This window comes from Populus euphratica, unplaced genomic scaffold (assembly GCF_000495115.2).
Source record: "Populus euphratica unplaced genomic scaffold, PopEup_1.0 scaffold10.1, whole genome shotgun sequence".
NCBI classification, from domain to species: Eukaryota; Viridiplantae; Streptophyta; class Magnoliopsida; order Malpighiales; family Salicaceae; genus Populus; species Populus euphratica.
The window spans coordinates 2844592-2859305 of NW_011499856.1; positions in this window are offsets into that span (position 1 = coordinate 2844592).

The window sequence follows — 14714 nt, forward strand, 5'->3', positions numbered from 1 at the left end:
AAATTCTAAGCATTATCAGTTTCCAATCTTGCTGGCAAACTATAATGACAAACCAAATCCTTTTCAATGAATCTTTTGATTACTTTCTGCATTACATGGGAGTAAGAATTGGCTTCTACCTATTTGGTGAAATAGTCGATGGCCACCAGAATAAATCTATGTCCATTGCTTGCTTTAGGGTTGATTGGCCCTATAACATCCAAACCCCACATATCAAAAGGCCAAGGTGAAATCATATTGAATAGAGGTGTTGGAGGTTCATTTATTCTATCACTATATATTTAACACTAATGACATTTTCTCACATAGTCTATACAATCTCTCTCTATGGTCAACCAGAAATATCCTAACCTTTGTATTTGCTTTGCCATTGTATACCCATTAGCATGTGTAGCACAAATCCCTTCGTGGACTTCTTTTAATGTTTGCTCAATCTCATTTTCATTTAGACACCTGAGTAGGGTCCCATCAAATGACCTTTTATATAAAATTTCTCCATCTATGTAAAAATTCATGGTCATTCTCCTTAAAGTCTTTTCATCTGTCTTGGAATTCCCTTAAGGGTATTCTTGATGTTAGAGAAACTTTTTGATGTCATTATACCATGGTTTCCCATCTAAAGATTCTTTAATTAAGCAACAATAGGCTTGGAAGCTTTTGACTTCGACATCTATTGGCTGGATCTTGCTTCTAATATCAACTTGTGTCATTGAGGTTAAGGTTGCCAGGGCATCAGCAAATTGATTCTTATCTTTACTTATGTGGGTGAATTAGATCACCTCAAATTCATTGACTAACCTCAAGAGATAATTTATATACAACTTCAATTTCTCATCCTTGGTTTGCCACTTACCTTTGACTTGGCAGATGATTAGTAAGGAATCCTCGAAGACCTCCAGCTTCTTGGCTTTAAGTTCTAAAGCCTCTTCCAAGCCAATAATGCAAGCTTCATACTTAGTCGTATTCATGGCATGATCTACAAGATGATCAGCGATTATGCTTTCTTTTACAACTTTTCTTGTCATAAAGGCAATGTCATATTCTGCCAACAACACATGCCACCTTGCTATTCTACTTGATAGGTAAGGTTTTTCACAAATATACTTGAGCCGATCTAATTTTAAAATCAACCAGGTAGTGTAATACAACATATATTGCCTGAGTCTTTTTGCACTCCAAACCAAGGCACAACACGACCTTTCAATTGTTGTGTATATTGACTCACAGTCATTGAATTTTTTACTCAAATAATACATAGCTTGCTATTTCCTTCCTGACTCATCATATTGTCCCAGTGCATAGCCTATAACTGTTTTTGTTACTGTCAAATACAAGATCAAAGGCCTCCCTAGTGTTGGAGGTACTACCAGTGGTGGATTTTGCAAATACCTTTTTATTTTATCAAAGGCTTCCTGACAGTCATTGTCCAAGTAAATAAAAAATTAGCTCACAAGTCACTATTAACTAAGATATAAATCGAGCTATATAATTTAGGCGCCCAAGGAAACTTTTTACTTCCTTTTCTATCTTAGGTGTAGGTATCTCCTGAATAGCTTTGGCTTTATCATGATCAACTTCTATTCCTCGACCATTTACTATAAAGCCCAATAATTTTCCTATTTTTACTCCGAATGAGCATTTTGCAGGGTTCAACTTTAGTTAGAATTTTTACAGCCTTTCAAATAGTCTCCTTAATACTTGCACATGATCTTCTTTCTCTTTTGATTTCGCAAGTATGTCATCCATATAAACCTCCACTTCTCGGTGTATCATATCATGGAATAGGGTAACCATTGCCCTTTGAAATATGGCTCCGGCATTCTTCAATCCGAATGGCATTACTTTATAGCAGAATGTCCTCTACGGTATGATAAAGGTGGTTTTCTCTTTGTCTTCTTCCACCATTCTTATCTGGTCATAACCAGATAATCCATCCATGAAAGAATATGTAGCATTTCTTGTAGCATTATCAACTAGAATGTCTATGTGAGGTAAAGAAAAATCATCTTTTAGGCTTACCTTATTCAAATCTCTCTAGTCCACACACACCCGAATCTTGCCATTCTTTTTTGGGACTACAACCATATTGGCTACCTATTGAGGATATTGGACCATATCTAGAAATCCTGCATCTCACTGTTTTTAAATCTTAACCTTTACCTTGAGTAACATGTCCGGGCGCATTCGCCTGGTTTTCTGTTTAACTGGTTTGCTTCCTTCTGTCACGAGGGCGACATCGTCTGGCGATGGCGGAGGCTCTCTGTTGTGCCTCCCATTATATGGTGTTGTGTGTTGAAAAAAAAATAATTTTTTAAGGTATGTCCGGGCGCATTCGCCTGGTTTTCTGTTTAACTGGTTTGCTTCCTTCTGTCACGGGGGCGACATCGTCTGGCGATGGCGGAGGCTCTCTGTTGTGCCTCCCATTATATGGTGTTGTGTGTTGAAAAAAAAATAATTTTTTAAGGGTCGCCACCTAGTATTATGGTCACTAAGAACCTATGGTCTGTGAAAATCTGAGTAAGGGACTAGTTATGCAAAGGGAAGATGCATCACCCTTAGTGCACCCTACCTAAGGTAAGCTATATTGTTGTTTGATTATTTTTTTTGTTGGGTTGTTATTTATTAGTCTTATCTAAGGTTCAAGACAGATCTCTCCTCATAAGAGAGTCTCTACCCTATCAGGTTAAATCCTTACCGTTCTAAAGTCTAAATTTTAACATCACATTTATTTACACTTTGCATCTTTAATACCTGAGGGTGTACTTTATTATGTAATTTTACACCCACAAATATTAAAGTCTACATATGAATCTTTGAGAAATTAGAAAAAATATTTTTGATATTTTAGCCAAATCCTAATGGGTGATCATAAACTGGTTATGATATTCATTTTTGAGTTTTCAAAACATGAGAAATATAAAAAAAAAATTAATGAAAACATGCTTGAAAAATTTTAGGATTTGGCCGTATGCATGAAAATAATTTTTTAAAATGATAATTGATTTAAAATATTTTTTTTTTGAAATTTTTTTAATTTTTTGAAATATTTTGGAGAAAACCGAGTATTTTAATACCAGATTTGTATTTTACAATGTAAATATATAAATCAATATTATACAAAATTAATTGAAAAATATTTAAGAAAATCACAAATTTTTTAAAGGATTTTTGAATTTTTTTGGAATTTTTTTCGTATTTTTAAAAGGAAATATATAATATAATATATTATTAATTAAATATTAAAAATATGGGTCCGCCTGGCCCATATAACTGGGCTAGGTAATAAACCAGGGAATAGTGGTTAGGCCGAACTCGGCCCAAAAGATTAGGCCATTCGACCCAACATATTTTCTTTCCTTTTTTGGGTCGGGCCAGACCAACTGATTGGGCTGGGTCATAGCTGGCCCGACCCAAATTCTATGTTAATTATATGCAGCAACATGAACACTCACTATTCACGTGCTGTATGCAACCAAACAGATGCAGGGGCTGCGGACAGTGGATTAATGGAGGCAACCTTGTAGAGGAGAAGCAGCTGCTGTCACCGGCCTAACGTGAAATCGACGGAGGTGCTGGTGGAAGAAATGGTGGCCTCAGTTGACTGCGGTGGTGGAGGAAGAAAGAAGAATAAGTAAAGGAAGAAAGTCTATAGATGGGAGAGGGAAAACCTCGCGGTGACTCCAGGTGGTTGGCTAGTGGCTTAATGTGGTGGGACTGGTGGTGTAAAAGTTGTTGGTGGCTTCGTTTGGTGGCTGGAACGATAGAGAGAGAAAGCGAGAGAAAAAATTCCAGAAACCGAGTAGAGAGGCGGGTTTTTGGTTGACTTTGAACCTGATTTTCTCCCCCCTCAGGCCATCAAATTCGCCTCTATTTATATCTGATGGAAGAGGGTAATCTCGTCTACACAAGAGAAAAAAGCTCAGCCCTTGATTCGGTCGGGAAGCATCCCAACCGTTGGCTCAAAGTATGCCTCATGAGTTGTTCAATCTGTAGAAAAGGCTACTTGAGTTGGCTACTTTAGGCCGGCGCCGGTGTCATCTCGTCGCCATTCAAACTGAACTGTTCAGTCGGTGTTGTAAAGAAACTACACGGGATCATTATTGTGGACTTTTTGTTAGATTTGACGGAGCAATGAAGCATTAAATACATCTAAAAAGTAGCCACCTGGGCAGCATTTTCAAGCAAAATCGGGGAAGACAATGAACAGTGTTGAACAACGCGTCGTCCGATTTCTTTTTTTTTTACTTTTCTTTTCAAAACGGCGTCATTTTGGATTAAGTAAGGATTTTTAATGATTTTCAATCCAGCCCTCCAGCTTTCAATTGATTTCAATTAAACCCCTAATTAACATTAAATTCTTTATTTAATGCAACTAAGCCCCTAGAGAATTTCAACTGGAACCCCGAAGTTACGCGCCTTTTACAATATGGTCCTTGGCATCGGATTTTGTCAATTGAACCCCTAATTAACCATTAAACTTTCAATTTCACCCCTAGTTTTGTCAACTAAGGCTTTCAATTTTGGCGTCTTTTACAAATTAGTCCTTGGATGCGAAATTCTTCAATTTAGCCCCTAATTGACCCCAAAATTTAATTTTCTTGCAATTTGGCCCCTAATTTCAATCAATTAACTTGGTAAAAATTAAATTTGATCTTTTAAAATGCCAATCTTCTCAATTAAGCCCAAATTAGGCTCTCAAACTTAATTTAATTTTTCACCAACTATGCCCCAAATAAAATTAATTTGATCCATTTTAAAGTATAATTAAGTTCTTACACTTAATTAAATCCTTCAATTGGACTCAAATTAATTCTTAAACATAATTAAAATTTAATTTGGCTCATGATTAAATCAAATTGGCCTATTAAAAATTTAATTATGTCCATGGACTTGCAAATTCATCCAATAATCATTTAATTTGACCTTGAATTTTTATTTTTTTCATTTTTGGGTACAATGAGGTACAATTAGGCCTTGAACTTCCTCTAAATTGCAGCTTAATTCCCCAGTTTGCTTTCTCCATGTTGCTAGCCATTATTTTTTTTGTTTTGAAAAAAAAAATTGATTTTTTAAGGGAATAACCCAGAATTGGGTTATGACACCTTCTATTAAGGGAATTTTATGTACTACTATGTCAGTATCTAGACTAGGCATATCTGCATAAATCCAAGCAAAAACATCTGCATATTCATGTAAAAGAGAGACTAGTTTATTTCTTTCCTTAGTTGTAACAAGGGTGCCGATCTTTAGTTCCTTCTTTTCTTGCTCATTTCCCAAGTTGATGACGTCTAGTTTCTCACTAGCAGGTTCCCAGATCTTCTCGGAGTTATCTACCAACCTAGTAAATTCTTTTATATCTTCTTCCTCCCATTCTTCATCGCCCATTGCAACCATATTATCAAAGTTTGGCCAATTATTCTTAGTGTAGTGGTTTTGTGAATCGATGGAACTTTTAGGATTCCTCAAAATGTAAGGTGTGCTCGTGTAAGTGTGATTCGTGAAAGGATAAGAGGATGAAGACACATTGGACACAAGAAAATGCATGATCTCATTAAAACAAAAGTGCTCGGTTAACATAGAAAATCTTGTGGTATCATGAGCTAAATAAGATTAGCATAATTCAAAACAAAGTGAAACAAATCCAAACATGATCAAACAAGAGCAATTACTTTTTAAACACAATAAGAGCAATCTCTATCTTCCAATTCTAGTACACCTCTCCTTCAGCCAATCTTCGCATAAAAAATCTTACAGGGGGTTCATCAATGGTGTGAATGGAAAGCTGTGGTAGAACTTCATCCTTCACTTCTAGATCCGCTTCCTCTATCTGTTTTTCTTCTTGGCCCTCCGGGGTACTAATATGGAGATCTACTATGATGGATCTAATCACTTCTGTAGCCCTTGAGAAAGATACTTGGAGCGGTGGGATGACAAGTTCCTCTTTTTCTAGCTCTCTTCCTTCAATCCTTGTCATTCTTGCCTCCTTTCTAATCTGGGCAACCTGTTTGTAGTCATCTTTCTTGGGCTTATATCCAAGCCCAAATCTTTGATCCACACTCTTTAGCTTGATCGGTCCAGTCTTAGGATTATATTGGAAAGGAGCCCCCTTCTTCAGAAAGCATCTAGCAACCATTTTTGCCGTTTTAGGTATTCTGGGCTTTCTCAACACTGCACTTTCAGGAACTCATTCTGTATTCACAATTTCAAATGCATGAATATCCCCATCTTTATAATCTTTTGCTTTAATGAAGGGTATGGCTATGTTTTTTTTATCATGGAAACTGTCTCTTCAGCTTTGACACTTATCAACATTCCATTCATAATATATTTTAAACACTGGTGTAGTAAAGAAGTCACTGCTCTAGTTACATGAATCCATGGCCTCCCTAATAATATGTTGTAAGATGGGAGAATGTCCATTACTTGTAATGTTATCAGGAACATCTACGACCCTACATATAGCTCCATTTCTAAAGTCCCAATTATCTATCTTGGTGAACCATCATATGCTCTCGCCATCAATGTGTTAGGCTTCATATGTAACTCATTGATAGGCATTTCTTTCAACATATGCCTTAGTAGGACGTTCAGTGCAGAACCATTATCGACAAGTACTTTTCCAATTAGAATATCTTTACACCTCACTATAATGTATAGTGGCTTGTTATACTCGGTACCATCAAGACCCAATTCATCTTCAGTGAAGTATATGTAATTTAAGACTTGGATTCTGCCCACCAAATGTTTCATGACTTTTTGATTGATGTCCTGAGAAACGTATGCCTCATTCAATACCTTCTGTATGGCCTTCCTATGTGGCTCAGAGCTTAGAATCAAAGACAACAATGATATTCTTGCTGGAGTTTTCTTAAGCTATTCAACAACACTATATTCACTGTGTTTCATCAACTTCAAGAATTCATTAGTTTCTTTTTCCATGACAAGTTTGTTTATTTCCTCAATCACGTCAACCCCCTCTTTACCCTCAACTTTTCTTTGTTTTTTCAGTTTTTTTAGAGTGAAACATCTGCCACTACAGGTTAATCCTCCAATTTCTACTTGAAAAATAAGTGGCTACTGAGTGCTTTTAAAGGAACACCCATAGTCATGAGGTACAACATTATAATTCCCTTTACGTGCCACTACTAGTTTGGATAAGACTAGTTTGGGTGGCTTCTCTGTAATGAATTGTACTCAACATACCCCTTTATTTAGTGCTTCCATCATGAACACCTCCTCACCTGTTGCTTTCTCAATTAGCAATAATCCACGACTCATCATTTGCATCACTTTTTTGTGAAAACCCTCACATTGGCTAATTACATTGCCTTCTATATTATAATGTTCATAGCACATCTCGTTACCCTCTTTGTACCTTCCATCTACCATCATTAGGTAGATCTTATCCATTTATGCCTTCAAACTTTTTGTGTGTTCTGTTTCTAACATGTTTACAGACCCACTACCTGAAGCATGATTAGGTAAAAGGTTCATATTCATATTAGGAGCATCTTCAAATATTATCCATCTTATTTTGATCAATTGTAGAAGTTTTCTCTTGAAGGTATTGCAGGTATGAATGATATGCCCAGCTATACTGGCATGGTATTTGCAGGTAAGATCTGGCTTATACCAGCTAGGGTAAGACAGTTGTAGGGGTGCTCTAAGTACGAGGGCTACTTGTCCGATACTTAGTAGCTTTTGGTACATTTCATTCAAGGGTAACGACAATAGAGGCAATTGTTTTTGGGTTCTTTGATAGTTCTTTTTAGAAAAACTTTCAACTTGGTTTTTTATTTGGTGATTTTGAGGTTTAGGTTTTTTGGCTGGGATTGGGAAGTTGAAATTGGTATTGGCAATTTGGGATGAAAGGGATGGAGTGTTATATCTTTGGAATTGACCTTTCTTGTTTTTATAGTTACTTTCCACATGATCAATCTCCTTTTTTTACTCCAAAACCTTTTTTTTCCATGAGTGTAGAGATTCTCCCACTCTTTACTCCTTGCTCTATTCGTTCTGCTACCGCTATAACGTTAGTGAATTATTAAGCCAAACTACCTATCACGTGTTCGTAATATGGTGTTTTTAGTGTGTTAGCAAACAAAGCAACCATTTCTTTTTCTAATAGAAAGGGATGAACCTGTGCTGCCAAATCTCTCCATCTCTAGGCATATTCCCTTATACTCTCTTTATCTCCTTTCTCCAAATTAGATAGCCTTGTTCTATCTATAGCAATATCCATATTGTATTTATATTACTTAATGAAAGCATCTACAAGATCTTTCCATGTATGAATCCTAGTATTATCTAACCTCATATACCAACTCAACGCCGCTCCACTTAAGCTGTCTTGGAAGAAATGCATCAATAGTTTCTCATCATGCACTATTTCAGCCATTTTCTTGCAATAAGATTTGAGGTGGGTAACAGGGCATTGAGTTTCGGTATATTTGATCAATTCAGAAACTTAAAAAAAAATTAGTACTACCACATTAGGGACTAGACACATTTCTGCACCTCGTACTAGGTCATATAAGTCTACTCCCTCAATAGCTCTAATCATGGCCTTTAATGCTGCCATTTTGTCTTGATCAATGTCATCAAATGGCTTGGTTTTGTGGGACTCACTAGCGAATGCATCTGCAACTAGAGGTGTTAGTGTTAATGTTGTTGACTGCACCAATGCTAGATTATATCGGGGCTCTTGTACTTATTCTCCTATTATTTTTTTCATGTTGATTTACTAGGTAAGTGGCAAGTCTAGTGGAAAGGCCTTCACCAAAGATATTCCTTAGTGCTTGCTCAAGTAAACTAGTGAGGTGAGTAACACTAACCTTTAGAGAATCCAACTCTTCTTGGAAGCAAGCTTCACGATATGCACGCTCTTCATCTTCCATATTCCTTGCTCGAAGTTGAGTGTTATAGACTTTTTAGGGACCTATATTTTGACCTGGTGTGCATGTGTGTTATAATATATAAATATGAATGCAAAATGAAAAAGATGCATGTATATGGATTAAAGAGCTAATCCATTACTTCCATTATCAAACATAGGTAGAATCTGAAATCTGATATACTCAAAGAGGTTTTACCCTTGATTGATTGAATTTCATATGCATTACAAAAGTTCAAAAGTAGGCTTAGGCCTATATATATGGTTCATACAAAGTGTCTTTATTCAAATATGATTCCTCTATTGGCTACATTCCTGATGAAAGAGGAAACTTCATTCAGATATTCCTCATATCTATGACGGTTGTTGCCAATTCTAGAAGCCGTCACTCGTAGCTCATTTGCCTTTCGAGCCACCATGTCAATTAGCCTGTCAGTTTGTTCAATCTTGTAATGGAACAAGGTGTTATCTTGAAGCAGTGTTCCATTACTAGTGGCTAATGATTCATTGTTCTTCTCCAAGATCTGAACCATTTTTTCCAATTGTTGAATATGTTTTCTGGCCCTTTGCAATTCCTCCTTCTCTATATCAAGCTCGACTGCCTTAGTGTTTAGTTGTATATTAAGGCTGCTGATATAGTCTTACCATTCCTTAAATTGTTTTTGCATCTTCTTTGTTTCTTCCTCTTGGAACTCAAGCTCGGCTTGTATCTCAAAAACTCAGTTTTTCATACCATTTATTTTATCCAGGTATTCCTTTATATCTGACTCGGCTATCCTCCTTGCTTCTCTCTCATCTTCAGCCTGTACCTGATATCGAGTTTTTAAGCTTCTTTCTTCTTCAATGGTGAGATCAGCTCATTTGTTCTTCTCTTTTTCAACTTCCTATTTTAACTTATATTGGTCCCTTTATTTCTTCAAAGAAGCTATTGTCTCTTTGTCAGCAAACTTTCTACTTTTTAAGGCCCTTTTTAGAGTCACCAATTCCTACTCCAGCATTATATGCTTGTTTACCAACTCGTCATACTTGACCTTCCCTTCTTCCAATTGCTCATTTGTTTTGTGTTGGTTCTTCTTTAACTTAACAATTTGCTTATCTCTTTCCTTCAATTACTGATCTTCATCTCTTCTTTTTCCAAAAGTTGGTTTTTCAGGAATTTCTGATGATTTTTGCTATTGTTGAGCTTAATCCTCAGCTTGTCCAACTCTTCTTAGAGATCTTCCTCATTGCTGACCCTTTTTCTTTTCAGCTCTAATATAACAGATGGCTGATTTTGGGCTCCTCCTTGCTCTTTCTTTTTTTAAAGTATCTTAGATGAGCCAACACTCCTCCATATCGAGTATGTAGGGCTAATTAAGAACTATGTTTGATACTCTTCCTTATGAACCAAAAGAGGTTGCTTTCAATCATTTCTGATGGCATCTAACATATCTAAAGAGCTAACTTCTTTAAACAGAATGATATATTCAGCTAACCCCCAAGTTCTTAGCACGTATTGTACTCCTCCAAATTGTAGCATGAACACCATCAGATTAAAGTTTTTTCCTTTTTCATTAAAAGATAAAGCTAAAACATGGCTACAAAATTTGAGACCAGGATCCATTCGTGCTTGGGATGAAATGCAACAACACTTTTTAAAGAAGTTTTTCCCATCTCACAGAACAAACTCTTTCAAAAGACAAATCACCACTGTCACTCAAAAACCAGGAGAAACATTTTACAAATGTTGGGATAGGTATCGAGACTTGCTTAGTACTTGCCCTCATCATGGTTTTGAAACATGGAGATTGGTTTCACATTTCTATGAAGGGTTAACACCTAAAGATAGGCAAATGGTTGAATTGATGTGCAATGGAACTTTTGAAGATAAAGACCCTGATGAAGCAATGGAGTACTTAGACTTGTTAGCTGAAAATGCTCAAAATTGGGACACCGCGGGTACATATGAGGCACCGAGTAAAACTCAACCTCACACATCTAGTGGAGGCATGTACAACCTTAGGGAAGATCATGACCTTCAAGCCAAGTTTGCATCTTTAGCTAGAAAAGTCGAGGCACTAGAATTAAAAAAGAGTGGTCAATTAAAATCTGTTGAAAACATTGTGTGTCAAATCTGTGAAACAAATGAACACTCAACCAACGATTGTCCAACCTTGCCTTCTTTTAAAGAATGTCTCCATGAACAAGCCCATGCTTTAAACAGTTTCCAAAGGGCCAACCACAACCCATACTCCCAAACATACAACCCTGGTTGGAGAAATCACCCAAATTTCAATTGGAAGAGTGAGAACAACAATGCACAAACTTCACAATCACCGTTTCAAGCACACCATAATTTCCAAAATTCTCATGGATATGCACCTCCTTATGCTCCACCTCCTAGAAGAAATCTTGAGGAAACATTGCATGCATTCATTGAAAAGCAAGAGACAATCAATACTCAACTTGCTCAAAACATGACAGATTTTAAAGATACTCTTGCTAAATTAACATCTGCTCTCAGTTTCCAAGAGAAAGGTAAGTTTCCATCTCAAACACAACAAAATCCCAAAGGGCAATACAATGCAAATGCAAGTAGTTCCGGAAGCCAACACATGGATCAAGTCAAATCAGTCACTACTCTGCGCAGTGGTAAGGTTATTGAAAAACCCTCTCTTGAACCTTATGAGAAAGATGATGAATCAATCTCTGAGGGTAAGGAAGGGGATGAATCTGAAAATTGCAAAGAAACGACTGATTCACCACCAGCACTTCCATTTCCTCAAGCCATGACCAAACAAAGGAAAGTCAATCACAACTCTGAAATTTATGAAATTTTCAAACAGGTAAGGATCAATATACCTTTGCTGGATGCTATTAAACAGGTTCCTTCCTATGCTAAATTTTTGAAAGATCTATGCACTGTGAAGAGGAAACTGAATGTGAAAAAGAAAGCCTTTCTAGCCGAACAAGTAAGTGCTATTCTTCAAAACAATAATGCTTTGAAATATAAAGACCCTGGTTGTCCTACAATTTCTTGCTTTATTGGAGAGCATAAAATTGAAAGAGCCTTACTTGATCTTGGTGCTAGTGTGAATTTACTTCCATATTCAGTTTTTCAAAGTCTCAATCTAGGTGAGTTAAAACCAACTTCTATATCTCTTTTACTTGCCGATAGATCTGTAAAAGTGCCTAGAGGAATAATTGAAGATGTGTTAGTACAAGTCGATAAATTCATTTATCCTGTGGATTTTATTGTCTTGGACACAGAACCTGTTGAAGCATGTAATTCATTTCCTGTTATTTTAGGACGTCCATTTCTTGCAACTTCTAATGCATTGATTAATTGTAGGAATGGACTGATGAAGCTATCATTTGGAAACATGACATTGGAGATGAATATTTTCAACATTTGCAAGCAACCTGGAGATGATAATGATTTACAAGAAGTAGATCATATTGACGAATTAGTTTATGATCAACTTGAATCTACTTTAAGTAAAAATGAATTGGATGAAACTGAAGATTTGCAAATGATTTATTCTGAGGAAGAAATCACGGATGAAACAAGCACCAAAAATGTTGATGCAAATCTTTTGTCAACAGTGACAACAGATTCGACATCTGACATCACACCAATCGATGATTACTTTCCTAACAAATCCTTACTTTCTCTTAGTTCAATGCCTTGGTATGATAAAAATATCAATTTTCTTGCTTTAGGAGATTTGCCAGCTGATTGGAGTACCCAAGACAAAGAAAAGTTTTTGAACGAAGTGAAGAGCTTTTATTGTGATGACCCTAACTTATTCAAATATTGTCCTGATCAAATATTTCAAAGATTCATTCCCGACAATGAGGTAAGTAGTGTCATTAAACTTTGTCATTCTGAAGCATGTGGAAGTTATTTCTCGTCAAAAAAGACTGCTGCAAAAATCTTTCAAAATGGATTTTATTGGCCCACCATGTTCAAGGACACACATGCATTCTGCAAAACTTGTGAAAATTGTCAAAAGATTGATACTGGTCAAAAAGTTTTGTTTTATGATTCTCAACTCTATGCATTCCCTAAAGAGCTAAGATTAAGATGGACCAATCCTTATGGGGCCTGTGATATTGAGAATTCAATGAATGACAATGATTTTAAGGAAAATGGACATCGTTTGAAAGCTTACTTTGATAATTTTCCTAGTGAAAATGAATCAGCTGGTTTGAATGATCTTGTAGATAAAGGTTGATTATTTTGTTTTTCTCACATTTTCTTTTTTGTGTTTCTTTTTGAGTGATTTTTGCTAGTTTCTCTCACCCCGGTCAAATTCTCAAACAGATTCTCATCTATATATCCTAGAATTGGGGTCAACTTCTTTATGCTATCTATGGAGTAGTGCACTTTGATTATGTGCAGCAATTCTTCAACCTTGGTTCTTGAGCAATCCCCTTCGACTATTTGTATCATCTCAGATCTTTCCCCGTATTCTAAAAAAGTAATGGAAGTCATGGTCTTAGCTCAAGAATCCTGCAGAGTTTAAACAAGTTCTAGGTTATTATATGTGGGGTATGCTTTCTAACTAGTCTCAAGAGGTCTATGATCTGCTTAGTGACTACCTTTCGTGAAGGCAGTATGGGGGTTTACAAGCATGGTTGGGGAACTATGTGACCGCCATCACCAAGTAAACACTTAGCTTATAGTTGGATGTTTCACAAATCTAAACCCCGACTAAAAGTCCTGAGGCAGACCGCTACTCCCTACCTAACCTAGAATTAGGTTTATTCGCAAAAGTAAAATGCATGCTAAAGCAGTAAAGATGCAAGCTAAAATTAAAGACAAATAAAAAGGCAAGCAATCAAACAAGCAAAGCTTAGTTCAACCAAGATGGTCTTTCCAGTGGAATCGTCATCCTATCACGGAGGGCACAACGTCGTTTGGCGACAGCGGAGGCTCTTTGTCGTGCCTCCTGATAAGGGGTGTTGTGTATTAGAAGATTTTTTAATTTAATTATAAAATTATGATTAATATTTAGGAGTAGCCACCTAGTATTACGGTCACTAGGAACCTATGGTCTGCGAGAGAAGGTAAGGGACTGGTTGTGCAAGGAAAAGACGCATCACCCCCAGTACACCCTACCTAAGGTAAGCTGCATTGTTGTTTGATTGTTTTTCTAGGTCAAGTTTTTATTTATTAATCTTTTCTAAGGTTCAAGGCAGATCTCTCTTCATGAGAGAGTCTCTACCTTATTAGGTTAAATCCTAATTATTCTAAAGTCTAAACTTTAGCATCGCATTTCTACACTTTGTATCTTTAATACCTGAAGGTGTACTTTATCGTGTAATTTTACACCTCACAAATATTAAAGTCTATATCTGGATCCTAAAAAGAAATGAAAAAGATTTTTGACATGTTGGCCAAATCCTAATGGATAATCATAAACTGGTTACAATATCTATTTTTGAATTTAAAAAAAAAACATGAAAAAGATGCAATTTTTGTTTTTTGTTTTTTATGAAAAATATGCTTGGAAACTTTTTAGGATTTGGCCGTATGCAACAAAATATATTTTTTCTTTTTGAAAATGTTTTGAATTTTTTTAATATTTTGAGAGAAAACCATGTATTTTAATACCAGATTTGTATTTTATAGTATAAATATACAACCCAACATTATGAAAAATTAAATTTTTTTGTTTTTGTTTTTTTTAAATCATAGTTTTTTAGGATTTTTGAAAAAAAAATTGAAATTTTTTATTTATATATATATTAAAAATTATTTAAACATATGGGTTAGGGCCCAGATAACTAGGCCAAGTCTAGGCCTAGAAGCAGATGGGCTGAACTCGGCCCAACA